The 12,951-nt window shown below is 58.2% G+C and overlaps 1 protein-coding gene across 14 annotated transcripts in view; it reads right to left on the bottom strand.

Annotated features, from left to right (window-relative positions):
- The window catches only part of BCOR (BCL6 corepressor), a 119,752-nt gene that overhangs the window by 35,646 nt on the left and 71,155 nt on the right, over positions 1-12,951 (bottom strand). For 5 of the 14 annotated variants that reach the window (XM_070366425.1, XM_070366427.1, XM_070366428.1 and 2 more), the window contains exon 1: positions 9,409-10,159. The exons of 3 other annotated variants lie outside the window; for them this stretch is intronic. The gene's annotated coding sequence lies outside the window, so the exon portion shown is untranslated. Of the gene's footprint in view, positions 1-8,122; positions 8,145-8,621; positions 8,923-9,408; positions 10,161-10,362; positions 10,625-12,951 lie in introns of those variants that run through there. 6 more of the 14 variants (XM_070366423.1, XM_070366424.1, XM_070366416.1 and 3 more) reach the window with 5 other exon arrangements.

Raw genomic sequence — 12,951 nt, 5'->3', positions numbered from 1 at the left:
GTCTAGAGCCCACTTCTCACCACCCTCATCTGTTTTCCACCCCTCAGTCCGCTGAGAGCCGCGGTGGAAAGCAGGCAGGCTGTGCTTGTTAAATGCTGTGTAAAATGCTGTTAATAAAATAATAAATACAAAGGATGGAGGCTGCTGGTTCCATGGGTGTTTTGACTGGAAATGCCTTGGCACTTGTCATGTGTTTATGGGAGGGCAGACAACTCTAGGATTTACATAGTTTGGACATTTCTGTACTTCATTTATTCTTTCTTAAATGACGTAGGCCTAGAGCTATTTCAAGTTTGCCTTTGTACAGAACTGTTAAATGCCTAAGAGTTTCTCCAATTAAACCAAGTTTTAAATCAGACCCAAGGCTGGAACGGACTGACTCGCCCCACTCCACCCCTCAGCCCGAGGCTGGAGAAAACAAACAGACCCTCCACAACAATCTCCTGGCCTCGCTCTCCCCACCTTCACCACCCACCCCCTCCACGGAGGGTGGGGGTGGCGCACCTAAGGGTAAAGGTTAAGGTGTCTTCAGAATTACAGGCAAGGTCCTGGCTACACACTCTGGAAAGCACTGCAGTTGGGCACATCCTGGCCATACTCTAACCTCTAAAATAGTGAGCTAAGATGGGGGGAAAACTGCTGGCCTGGTAAAACCCACTGTTCGCAAAACAATGTCAGCAAAGGCTGGGAGGCATTCTTTAGAGAGGGACCAGGGATTCATGCCTACTGAAGCTCTTTCAGCACAAAGGCTTTTAGGGGAAGAAGGGAAGGGGGGGGGTGGGGGAGAGTAAGGGAGGGCTCCTGTTTCAGAGCAGGCATCCCCAGAGAGTCAAGAACCAAGTGTAGCTTCAATCAAACGCTGACTTCCCCTCTGGGAGTCGAGTAAGAAACCTGATCACAGTAGCTTACTACCGGCCTGGATCCATACAGGTCTGGTTTTCTTCTCATGCTAGTAATTTTTTTAAATACATATCGATATAAAAGAAGCAATCCCTGGCAGACTTTATTGAAAACCACACTGAGACCTCATAACATCCGGACTTAATCCCTATCAAACAAACCACAGCACCTCTGGCCTCTACAGCGGGCCAGACCCTCTCACCTCTTCCCACCAGGTCTCTCGTCCAGCTGCTGCTGTTCCCTCCCCCAAAAAGAATGAGGGGAGGACTAGCCAAAGAGCACCTAGATACTGGTTCTGGAATCAATTCCTAACCATAAAAATGATCCCACTCCGGCAAGGGGGGGGAAGAAAAAAAAAAAACCCAGCCTTTTCATATGGAATCCTTTAAAGCCCAGAATGTAAAGAACTGTAACAAAGGGAAAGAGGAACCCACCAAGACAGACCTGGAGAAAAAGCCTCGGGAACACCCTTGGAGGGGAGCTTAACCAGCAGGTTGGTCCCCTCCAAGGTTGGCCTAAGCAGGTGGGAGGGAGGGGGGTGTGTCCTCAGGGAAAGGAGGAAATGGAGAAGCAACCTATAGGAACCTGACCAGTCATTCAAAGCAATTACTAATCCTCAGGGCCTACTATGTGCCCAGTAGTCTTCTTTGATCCTAAAGGTGGATAATTATTCCCAGTCTTACAAATGAAGAAACTTACTGAGGCTCAGAGGCCATAAATAACTTGCCCCCAAGGTCACACAGCTAGTAAAAATGGGCCACGGTCAAACTCAGTCCTGGAGTTGCGGAGAGGAGCCAAGTATTGGTCAAACCGTGCCATTTGGAATTACCAAGAAGTTCGGGAAGCTTTCTCGGCCCTTTTACTCCAACACAGGGTAAAAGGATAGCACTCAGCACCTAGGAAACTCGATCTACCAGGAGCCTGCACCCTAGTTTCTCCTACACTGAGAAATCGCTCGGTCCATATTTAGTCTTTCCACTGACATCCTACACATCGCCCTGAACTGGAACACCCCAGTGTGAGGCCAGGGATCCCCACAAGGCTCCATACACTCCCCCTCCAGGAGACCAGAACAGGCAGCAGAAAGTGGGCGCTAAAGTGCTGACACCTGGAACTAGAACTAGGCTTGCCACCCTAGTTTTGCCACATGGAGCAATAAATCAAGTTATCTAGGTAGAGCAAAAGCCCTTTGGAAAGAGTGCCTACACCTACCTTTCCTAGGGACCTGAGGACCAAAGTGAGCTGGGGAGGGAAACTGAGGGGGAAGTGGCCAAGTCCAAGTCCCAGCTGGCGGCTGGGTTTATCTTTTCGTTGCCCAACTTCTCATCCAAGAAGCGCAGTGTCAGCGTTAAGCACCTCCTTCCCACCCCATCCTCAATTTCTGGGTCTGTACCGGGCTTTCAGATGCTCCAGGAACTCTCCACACCCGTTGCCACAGATGCGGCCGGCTTCAGGACCAAGAGCCGTCTCCAGCTCGGCTCGGTGGGAAGGTGAACAGGCAGGAGCGCCGGACACTCAGCCGCCCCTGTGGCTTTCCGGCCACGGGCGGGTGTCTCTTCCAGAGGCCGAGGCTCCGGATGTGCGAAATGGCTCCCGGAGCCCCTGGGGCGGGCCAGAGCCTCGGCCACGGGAGGGATCGAGGCGATGGCGGCGCCGGGTCCTCACCCCTCTAGCCAGCCGAACACGCCCCGGCGGCCCGGCCGGCCCTGGCTCCCGGCCAGTGGCTTTCTCTCTTTTTTAAACTTTCCGGCCTTGGCGATAACTGCCAATTGGGGCAGGATCTCCAGCCCCCGCCTTCCCTCCTCCACCTTCTTGCAGGCCCTTTCAGCCTCCAGGGAGACGACCCCCAGCCCCGGCAGACCATCCCCGACCCCCACCTCTTGGGCCACCTGAAGAGAGCTTCCGGAAGACAACGGCGTCGGGCCGAGTCTGGAGCTGGTCCAGGGAGGAAGTCCCGCAGCCTCCAACGGTCCGAGCCTGCTCGCGGCGTGGCGCGCGGGTGCAGAGCCGCCCCCTACTCTAGTTCTCTCAGAAAGACCTGACGGCTGGGGGGCGGGGGGTAGGTTAAAGGCCTGCCTTTACAAAAATTTTTAACGCTTCAGATCCAAGAATTTTGCGTGTCCTTGGGCATGGCTGTGAGCGCTCAGGTAGAACAATAGAAATGAGGGGTGCCGGAAACGGTTCAGGAAGACCCCTCTATAGCCCTATAAACCTCTCCCCCCCCCCCAGCAGTTACTATTAGCATTAAAAGACCCTAGTGCCTTCAATGCAGTAGTGCCGGTTTATAACTTTTTCCCCGCTGGGTCCCCATACCCTAAACAAGCCCCCTCCTCACATTTTGAAATCACCAGAGCAAAGACAGCTCCCAACCCTCTGAGGTTCCAAAGCTTCTCACCTGGTCTGCTCCTGGCACCCTGACCTGACTCACCCCCACCCCCCCAGTAGTTTCTCCGGTTTGCACCTAGACAATAAATTTAGTTTAATTTAGCTTCCGGTCTTTAATTTTAGCAGGTCTCCTTTTTGCATGCAAATCAATATGGCAATTACCATCTAAAAGCTCGCCCAGCCCCGGGTCAATGTAAATTGATCATTGTCCGCCTTCCACAAAATAACACCGGGAGTCTGTGGTGCATAATGAGATTATACTGGAAACTGTCTTTTAGATCACAAATTATATTTTATGCTGTCAGGATCTTCTCCTAGCGGACTTCCCCGCTAATCACGGGGCGCCGGAGCCCGTGGGTGCTGAGGGGCAATGGTTGGCAGGGAGACATGGCTCTAAGGAATAACTAAGTGCAGGGGCTCCCCCCCCCATTCCCAAGATCCTCTACTGGGGGCAGGTGGAAATGAGCCTGTAATGGGAAAGAGGGCCTTCTACCAAAACGTTGCGGGAAAAGCTCGTTCTTTAATTCTCATCCAACAAAAAGTCAGCTACCCCTTGCGGAGAAACACATGGGGGGAAACCAGCCTAAGCCGTCGGTCCTGGGCCAAGTGCTCGAGACACAGGAGGCTGGGCCGCCCCGGGGACGGCGTGAGGAGACATTCCACTCCTACCCCGGCTGTTACTCAAGCGGGCGCCACCACCTAGGCCCCGGCAGCGCAGCCAGCCTTGCAAACAGACGGAATCTTGCCGGCCGGACTTTTGGGTGAAGCAGCCCAGGCGGGCTGCGGCGGGCCTCGGCCTCCCCTCCCCAAACTGGGCGAGGCACCGCCAGGCCCAAACCGTGTGAGCAGACGGCTGGAGACCTCCGAGCCAGGAGAACGTCCCTTCTCGCGGAGAGCAAGGCCTTCCCGCCCCGGCGCGGCCCCCGGGCCACGGGTGTGACCCTGGAGCCTAACAAAGGGCCTTCAGAGCTCCTTTCGGCCTCGGACTGGCGGGGGAGGGGTGGTCCCGCGGGGAGGGGGGCGGCGCGGCCGCCCAAGTGTACCCGCACGCCCCCTGACCCGCCGTGCCGAGTCAGCCGAGCCCGGCGCCCTCGAGGAAACCACCGAGGTAGCTTGATCGAGGCCGCTGGGCACTCCCCAGGACCATTCAGGGGTTCGGGCGGCTCGGCGGCCGGCGAGCCTCCCTCCCAGCCCCGCGGCCCAGCCCTGCCCCGCCCGACCCAGCGCGGGCTCCACCCGAGTGCGGTCTTCCCAATAAAAGCTGGAATTCCCGGCTGGGCTCAGACAAAGAGGGACCGCGGCAAATCGACGCCGCGGGCAAACCAAACCCAAGCCTAGTTTATGTGCACGTCTGGGGTCACAGAGGCGCCTGCTAATCCTCCCTACCGAGCAGGCCGTCCCCGCACGGTCTCCTCCAGGAAAAGAAAAAAAAAAGCATACCTCCCCTTGATTTTGCCCAGAGGCCGAACTTCGCACTTTTTTCTGTTCACTAGACCCTGTGCGCCAACCTTAGCAAACAGGACTTAGAGCAGCCCAGCATCCCTTCCTCCCCAGCCAGGAGTGTAACGCTTACTCCTAGTCTTCCTCCACCATCCATCCTCTCAAGGTCAAGAGCTCAAAAATCTTTTAGAAATCCTCCAACCTGGTCAAGACATACCTTCTCCCCCACTCTGGCTTGGAAGAAACTATAACCAAGAAGCAATCTTAGTGACTGAGGACCATCTACCCTTAGCTAGGCGCCTCTGCCCTCAGTTTCCTTCTAGCCAGACACGTTATTTCTCGGTAAATGAGTGTGTGAATGTGGTTGTGTGGCGCACATTTCCGTGCCCTGGTCGGTCTCCCTGGGCAGGAAAGTCTCCATCAGGCATTGAGGAGTTTTTGTCATTCAGCCTGTGTATCTAAGCGTGGATGTGTGCATATGAATGCTTTTTGTGTTTCCAAGTGACCCTCTTCACACCTTTAAATGGGCTTTTGTCTCTGGAACGAACTTACAGAAATTCTGCCCCAGTTTCCAGCTCAACAAAGTCTGGGATTTTCTCTCCTAGAATCTCGCTCTAGGTCTCAGTATTTGCATATCCATGTTTACATTCCTCTTGGCCAGTTCTTTATCTCTTCTGTATCTCTTGTTCCGTGTGGGCATCGGAGCCCAAGTGTCTTGATTTGTCTCAGCACATGTCATTCAGGCACACATCTTAATCTGTGCATTCCTGTCTAACAGTACACCTCCCCACGACTTACATTCTTGCTTTGCCTATAATGTGGTTCATTTTCAGACCAGACCAATGTTGGTTTGTAGTTTAAATGTACCTAGAGGATTCCCCTAAGATTACAATCCCTAAAAGGGAGAGGAAGGGGGAAGGAGAGGAGCATGACTAATGATTCATTTTTATATAGAGTAACCTACCCGCCAATTGTCCACCTCTGCAAAAGCTAGACCAATGCCTTCAAGAGTTGTATTAAAATTTTAGACCAATTCAATGGTGAGTCCCCTGTATGTGTCCATACATACATTGCACACATCACTGTCCAATTCCTGTTTGGACGCTGTCTCCCTGAACATATCTGATCTGAACTCTCCACAAGTTAATGGTTAAAAGTGTCTCTACACAGACAACTCAAGAACCCTTTTGCTCTCTCCCATGCATACCTGCACACATGGGCCGAGCATTTCAGGCTTGGGTCGGCAGCAGTTTCCGTCAGAGGCCCCACCCCACTAAAGCTCTGAGCAGACCTTTCCACACCGGGCCGCTGGGAACATTGAGATCTAACCTCTGCATCTCTCAAACTCACTTCCTTAAGTGAGGGGTGCCCATTGTGTGTGTTCACATCTCCCCCATTAAGAAGTATCGGGTCAAATTAGATCACCTAGCAGCTGCGTCTGGTTCGTCGAAGAATCGAGCCGGATGCACCAGGATGTCAGCGTGCAAACACAGAACAGAAAAAGACAAACCCTGGGTCCAGACTCCCGCCCCCTCCAACCTGGAGGCTACTTTGCCTCCAGGAATTTCTACTAGACTCCCCACCCCCACTCTTCCCTTCGCCTTTAGAGGGTTAAGAGAAATCCTCGCAGCCTTCCCTTCACCCTTGGTCGCTGGGCCCGCAGGGTGGCTCGCTCACTCGCGGCTCACGGGAGTCTGCTGCCGCCTCCGCGGCCCGCCCCCCCTTCCGTCCTTCAGCCGGGAGGGAGCCTGCATGCCTGTCTAGACCGATCTATCACAGGCACACCAACAACACCCGTGAGAGCGCCGAGACCCTGCCCGGGTTCCCCCTGCCCGCACGGCTTCCCGGCGGACCGAACCCTGGAGCGTGACCGCACCGGCGGCGGGGTGGGGGTAGGAGCCTTCGGGCGCGGGCTGCCCCGAGCGCACCGCGCTGCCGCCCCGGCCCCCAGCGCTCCCGCCAGCCCGGCTGCCGGGACACAGTCACAGCTCTGCGCGCTGGGCAGTCCTATTTTTATCTTGTCTAATCCCAAACTGGGCGGGGAGCACAGGCGTCGTGCTTAGAGAACAAGAGATAGGCGAGGGAGGCGGGGAGGAACAGCCAGGCAGCGACGCGAGCGGGAGCGAGTTAAAGACACAGTCGAGGCGATCGAGAGCAGGAAGAAAAAGCGGGCTGCGCTGGGCCTCGGGGCTCCGCACGCAACACGCCGCCGGCGAAGTTACACTCGCCTCCCCGCCGCCCCTCGCCGCCAGTCCTTCCCCACTTCCCAGAGGCGCTCCCCGCAGCCCTGGCCGCGGGGCCCCGGCCTGTGTGGGAGGCAGAGGCCCGGCCGGCCCTGCAAAGAGCTGGAGAGAATCGCTAATGAGCTGTGCGGCCCATTGATCCGGAGAACACTTCCTAATTAACTCTCAGTCACCTACTGGTGACAGCGCCTCAAAGGACAGCGCTGGGGCCATCCAAGCCCCAGCCCCGACCTGCCTGCCGAGCGCCTGGCGCCCGAACCCCGCGCGCTCCCCTCACTACCTCAGGCCAATCCCGGTGAGTGGCGCCGTCAACCCGCATACTTAAGGCCGGCCTCGGATTAAACCTGGACGGCATATTAATCACCACCATCTCCACCCTTCCTCCACGCGGTGAAATCATGGCCCAGATAAACACGAGAACCACCACTGCAAAGCCCAGAGCAGATAACAAATCGGGGGTGGAGTGGGAAGGGTCGCTATGCAAACGTATTCTCCAAGTGTCCACGTACAGGAGTCTCGGAGGCCGACACTTAAAATGCCTTCCACACAAGCAATTCTGTTGGCAAAACCGAATCCAACACCTCGTAAGGATTGATTTCGGCCCGCGGTGTCCGTTTCCAGTGCCACAGGAAGTGTCAGATGGCTAGAAATACTCAAGTCTGTCTGCGTTCACCACCCACCACCTTCTGGGGTGGGCCATTTCCTCCGCTTTTTTATTCCCAAGTCATTTAAAAGATTTTTCTCCAGGAGGCTACCCCTAGAACCAAACAACACTTACCCCATCTCTGGCCTAATCTCATAAAAAGGAAAAAAAAAAAAAACAGCTAAAACCCAGAGCAGTCTAGTCTAGACACAGGAGGCTCTACGGATACCTATTTGAAGCGCGCTGGTTTCTTTTTAAGGTTTGTTTTTAAATACACATAACCCTCCCCCCTCCTTCGCTCTTCCATTCCCCCAACCCCCACCCTTCAGACGCCGGCGGCGCGCGTCCTCGCGCGCGGGCACTCACTAGCTGAAGATCGCGGACTTTCTGGGAAAGATTCATTAACAGCAAATTAAGCCTCGCCCGGCCTCGGCCTACACGAGGCCAGGCTCAGCCGTCTCAGGGACTGGAGGACGTGCCCACTCGAGAGTGCAGGCGGCGGGAAGCCTACCGGGACCACGCGTGCCTCGAGCCACCCTACTCCGCACACGGCGCCCCAGGGCTTGCTTGGTAAACAGCCGGCGCACGTCGCCGCCGCCCCGAGCCCCCGAGTTGGCGGAGGCTCTGCAGCGCAGCCGCCCGCCTGCTCCGAGCGCGGGCCCCGCGGCGCGGAGGCGCCTCGCCCTCCCCGCCTCGGCGGAGGATCGCGCCGTGTGCGCAAGTTCCTCTTCGCCCTCAGCCTCCGCGCCGCACGCCCTCCGAGCGGGACCAACTTCCTCCGGCCACAGACTTGCACACGCCCTACAGGGCTTCCCACCAGACTCGTAGCTGCCCAGGTCTAGCCCCCACCCCCTCGCTCTCCCTTCCCGCCGCCGCCCCCGCACGATCTACCCCCGCCCCTGGGGACTCACAACTTGAAACCAACCCTACGACTTCGTGGGGAGGGTGGGGGTGGACCAGGGTCGCAGATTAAAATTTTAAAAGAACATTTACAAAACAAAGCGTCTGACCTGGCGGGCGGGTGGACGGGCCGAGTCGGAACCCCTCGCTCTCCTCGATTTCCTAGTATTTTTTTTTTAAATCCACGTGATTCGCGCTTTGGAGCAAGCCAAAAAAAAAAAAATCCCGGGACTCCCCTCCCGAGTTGTGCGGCGGCGGCGGCAGCAGGTCGAGCTCGGCTCGGCCCGGGGCGCCCGCCACACACACCCTGCGCACGCACACGCCGTCGTTCCACGAGCAGGAACGAGCGGCCCCCGGAGAGGCGAGACGAAGCAGCGGCGGCTGGGGGTTTTTACAGTTCTTTCCCGAGTCGAAAAAGAAAGCAGACGGGAACCCGCCGCCCTCCCCTTCCTGCTAGCGAGCTAACGCCGAGCCGAGCTTCCCAGCTTCCAGCCCAGCTCCCCCCCGCTGCCCCCCCCCCCCCACCGCGCCCGACTCGCGGCGCTCAGCGACGACCGCGCTCCCGCGCACACAGGCACACACTAGCTGCAAACTTCCACTCCGTGAACTCCCCGCTCTCCTCCCAGCCCCCCGGGAGGCGGCAGCACCCCCCCCCCGCCGCGCCCCTCCCTCCCCGGAGCCCACTTGGGGCCGCTTAGGTTGGCTGCATTTTTAATAACTTATAGCTAGGAAATAAAAATGAAAGCGAGCAAAACAGCCAAAGTGAAGCGCGAGGCACAAGCTTCGAGGGGGTACGCGAGAGTCAAAAGAAACCACCCGCCGCGAGCGGAGGCCCCGAGGGAGGGGGCCGACTGCAGCCCGCCGCCTCCCCCGGGGAAAGGTGTTTCGGGCACTGACCTGAAATCCCCGGCCGGGGAGTAAGCAGAGAGCCTGCGATCCGGCGCTTTGAAGTTTTTCCCCGGAGCAGAGTCGAGGCGGCGAGGAGGAGCAAGGGGCGACGGGGTGGATGGGAACTGGTGTGCGGGGTTGGAGGAAAGTGGGGTGGCGACGTTGGCGACGGAAGAAGGAGCCGGGCCGGGGAAGCGCGGCGAGCAGCAAAGTTTGCCGTCCCCGGCTGCCCGCAGCCCGCTCGCGGCGCCGCGCTCGCTCGCCTCCCTCGCCGTCTGCTGCCAGCCGGCTGCCCTCGGGGTCGGCCCCGCCGAGGGGTGGGCTCTGGGCCGGGTGGGGGCGGGGCGGGGCGGGGCGGCCTCAAAGCCTCCAGGCAGGTGGCGACAACCCCGCGCGATCCTCCAGGCTCCGGCGGCTGGGCCGGGCTCGGTCGGGCTCAGCAGCTCCCGCACCGCCGCTGCTGCCGCCCGCGCTCGGGCAGGAGCCCCAGCGCCATGTTGACGGTTCGCCGCGAGCGCCCGCTCGGGCTGGGTGTGTGTGAGTGTGTGAGTGTGTTGGCCAAGTCGTCCCTGCGCGGCGACAGCGCGGCTTGGGCTCCCCGCCCGGCGGCTCACGGGCTCCCCCTCCGCCGCCGCCTCGTTCCCGCTCTCGGTCGCGGCTCCGGCGCGTCTCCCCCGCAGCCGCCGAGCTCGGTCCACGTTCAGCGAGGAGCGTAGCTCTGCTCACCTTGCCGCTGGGAGCCTGGGCTCCGTCTGCCGCCGCACGCCGCGATCCCAACGCGTCCCCCCTCCCTGGTTCCCTCCTCTTCCTCCTCCCCCTCCCTCCGCCCTCTCGCCCTCCCTCCCTCCCTCCCTCCCAGCAGCCGCCTCCCCTCCCCCCGCAGGCGCAGCGCTCGGGCGACAGCCGCCCGCCCGCCGCCGCCTCCAGCTCTCGCAAGTTTGAGCTCCCCCAGCCTCAGCTCACCCTCCGCTGCGGCGCCTCGGCGGTGGGGTTTCGGAGGGGTGATTCCCCAGTAAGGGTTTGCCCGAGTTTCCCCAGCCGTCATCGATCCTCGGAGCGTTTCGCTTCTCTGGGTCCGAACCCCAGACCACTTGGGTGGCGCCCCCCCCGCCGCCCCTTGCCCTCCCCTCCGCCGCTCGGACCGAGTTGGCTGCGCACACCCCGCCCGGGCGCGCGTCCTGGGCGAACCAGAGACCGACTCGGGCGGCGGCGGCGGCGGCGCGGGCGGCCGGCTGATCCTAAGCCGAGGGGATGGGGGCGGCGGGGGCGGCTCTCCCAGCCGCGCGCCGAGACTCCCCTCGCTACCCAGAAGGCCAGTGGAGGACCGCAATTACCATAAAGCGCCTCGCACTCCGCTCAGCCAAAGCTGTCAAACCCCAGTGGCAGCCGCCGCTGCCTCCTCTCGCCACCAGCTCTGCGCTCTCCCGGTCGCGCGTCCCCTCCGAGACCCAGTGGAGCCTGGCGGGTGCGCGTCGGTGCCCATCCCCACGTTGGGTCGCCCCTTCCTCCCGGAGGAGCCCCTTCCCATTTCGATGTCAAGAACTACCTTTAGACACCACCCTGAGCAACGGTGGCCGTTCCGCCCGAACTCTGCGCCCGAGTTCCCCGGACGTTTCGATTGTGTGGGAATTGTCTGGAGAGGCGGGGGACGGAGAAGGCAGCCCGTGGGGCACGAGGAGGCGGGGGTGGGGGCGGTAGGGGAGCGGAGATTCGCCAGAATTTATCCCCGTTCTCGTGCATTTCACAGTCTGCATCTCAGATGATTGGAGGGTCTGTCCTGGCCCCTCACCCCTGCCTCGGGAGATTATCTCCCGCGTTTTATTTTCCTTGGCAGGGAGCAACTTTTGGCTTACACCGTTCGCTCCATAAATTTCCACTCGGTAACGTCGTGCTGATCGGAGCTCGGCGGCGGCGTACAGCCTGCGCCCGCAGCAGTTCAATTCAATTGACACGTATTGAGCTTCTCCAGCGCACCCGGAGCGGCGCTGGGCGCGCGGGCGGGGGTGGTGGGTAGGGTGGGGGCAGGCAGGCGAGAGGGGGAAGCGGAGAGGCGAGGTTCCGGCCTCCCCGGAGCTCAGAGCCTCTAAGGCGAGCTGAGAAGCCCCAGTTCGAGAAGCAGGCGGGAAGGGATGGGAGTGGGGGGAGGGGTGTTCCGGCCTAACCGCACCCAGACCGCGGGCCGGGACATCACCGCAATAGGTGACCCACTCGGTTAATGGATAGGGTCTTTTTATGCTGAAGGTGGGGGAGTCTCTTTCCGCCTAAGGACAAGATGGTGCAAGCTCGATGAGAACATCAATCTGAAATGGAGGTGGCTTGTAAATCCACACGGAAAGTTTTAAAATATCCTGGAGTGTCTCCATACCAAAAATAATCAAAAGCATCTCAAGTTGATTACTAAGTCAAGGTCAAGGCCAAAATCAGCTCTAGCTAGTAGATCCCTTTAAAAAAATTAGACTTAATCCTGACTATAGGATTGGTGTTAGGTGCGATTTTATTTATTCTGTTTTAGTTCTCAGTACATAGTTATAAAAACAGCTCTTTTCAAAGCAGAAGTGAAACATCTCTACCGTTTGAAACCTGAAACTTCAGGCAGAATTAAATCTTCATGCTCCAGAGCTGCTTAAAACAACTGATGCAAAAGACGGGCAGGCAAGTGCCCCAGTGAGCAGTCCCCAGCCCTGCGGGGCTGCCACCGCTTCCAGGACTCGCGCCTGCATAATAGAACGTATGCCTTTTTCTTCCCCGTCTTTCTGGAGGTGGATGTCTCTGAAAGCGAACCCACACATTTTTTTAATCTCTGGTAACAAGCAGAAAGACACCTGGACTATTATGCTGTAAAGCTATTTTTTATAAAGACATTTTAGGGCCAGACATTAAAAGTTATTAGACTGAACGCATGCAAGTTACAGACACAGCTGGAGAAAAGGCCTCTGGTTGTGTGTTGTAGCAACATTTCTTTTTGAAGCGACTCTTTTTATTCAAAACAAGTCTAAAATAACCAGGAAGGCTGAAGTTGGGTATTTGTGGGGAAACTCTCTGAATGCGGTTCAGAGGCCACAAGGAGGCAAGGAGGCCGCTGCGCCACTGTGGGCCTCGCGGGAGAGCTGGCCTGGGCGAGTTCAGAGCCGTGCCAGCCTCTTCCGGCTCAGTTAGGCTGCCGCAGAGACCCTGGCCCCGTGCCCAGCCACCTTCTCTCCCCTTCCCATGCCTCCCCAACTCTCCCCCACAGGCAGGGGCCTTTCCCAGAGTTAAAAGTTGCATGTAACCATCCAGAACTTTTGGAAAATCCAGGAACCAAGTGAAAACCCGGAGCCTGCAGCCTCTCTGAGTCCTGTGGCCTCCCAGGGCTGCTGACAAAGGGGCCTGTTTGTCTACCTTTAAAAGTCCTAGAGTTAAAAATGAATTGGGGAGGGGGCGGTGCTGTAAATGCGAAGGGGCCAGAGAAGGGCTGACTGTGGGAGAAATTTGATGCTGGAGACAAACAGACCAGTAAATTTGCCTTTGACGTAATTTGCAGCATTCACACACACACACACACACACACACACA

The sequence above is a fragment of the Bos mutus genome, chromosome X (genome assembly GCF_027580195.1).
Source record: "Bos mutus isolate GX-2022 chromosome X, NWIPB_WYAK_1.1, whole genome shotgun sequence".
Lineage (NCBI taxonomy): Eukaryota > Metazoa > Chordata > Mammalia > Artiodactyla > Bovidae > Bos > Bos mutus.
Note: the sequence above shows the minus strand (reverse complement) of the source record. Positions and strands in the feature narration are given on the sequence as shown.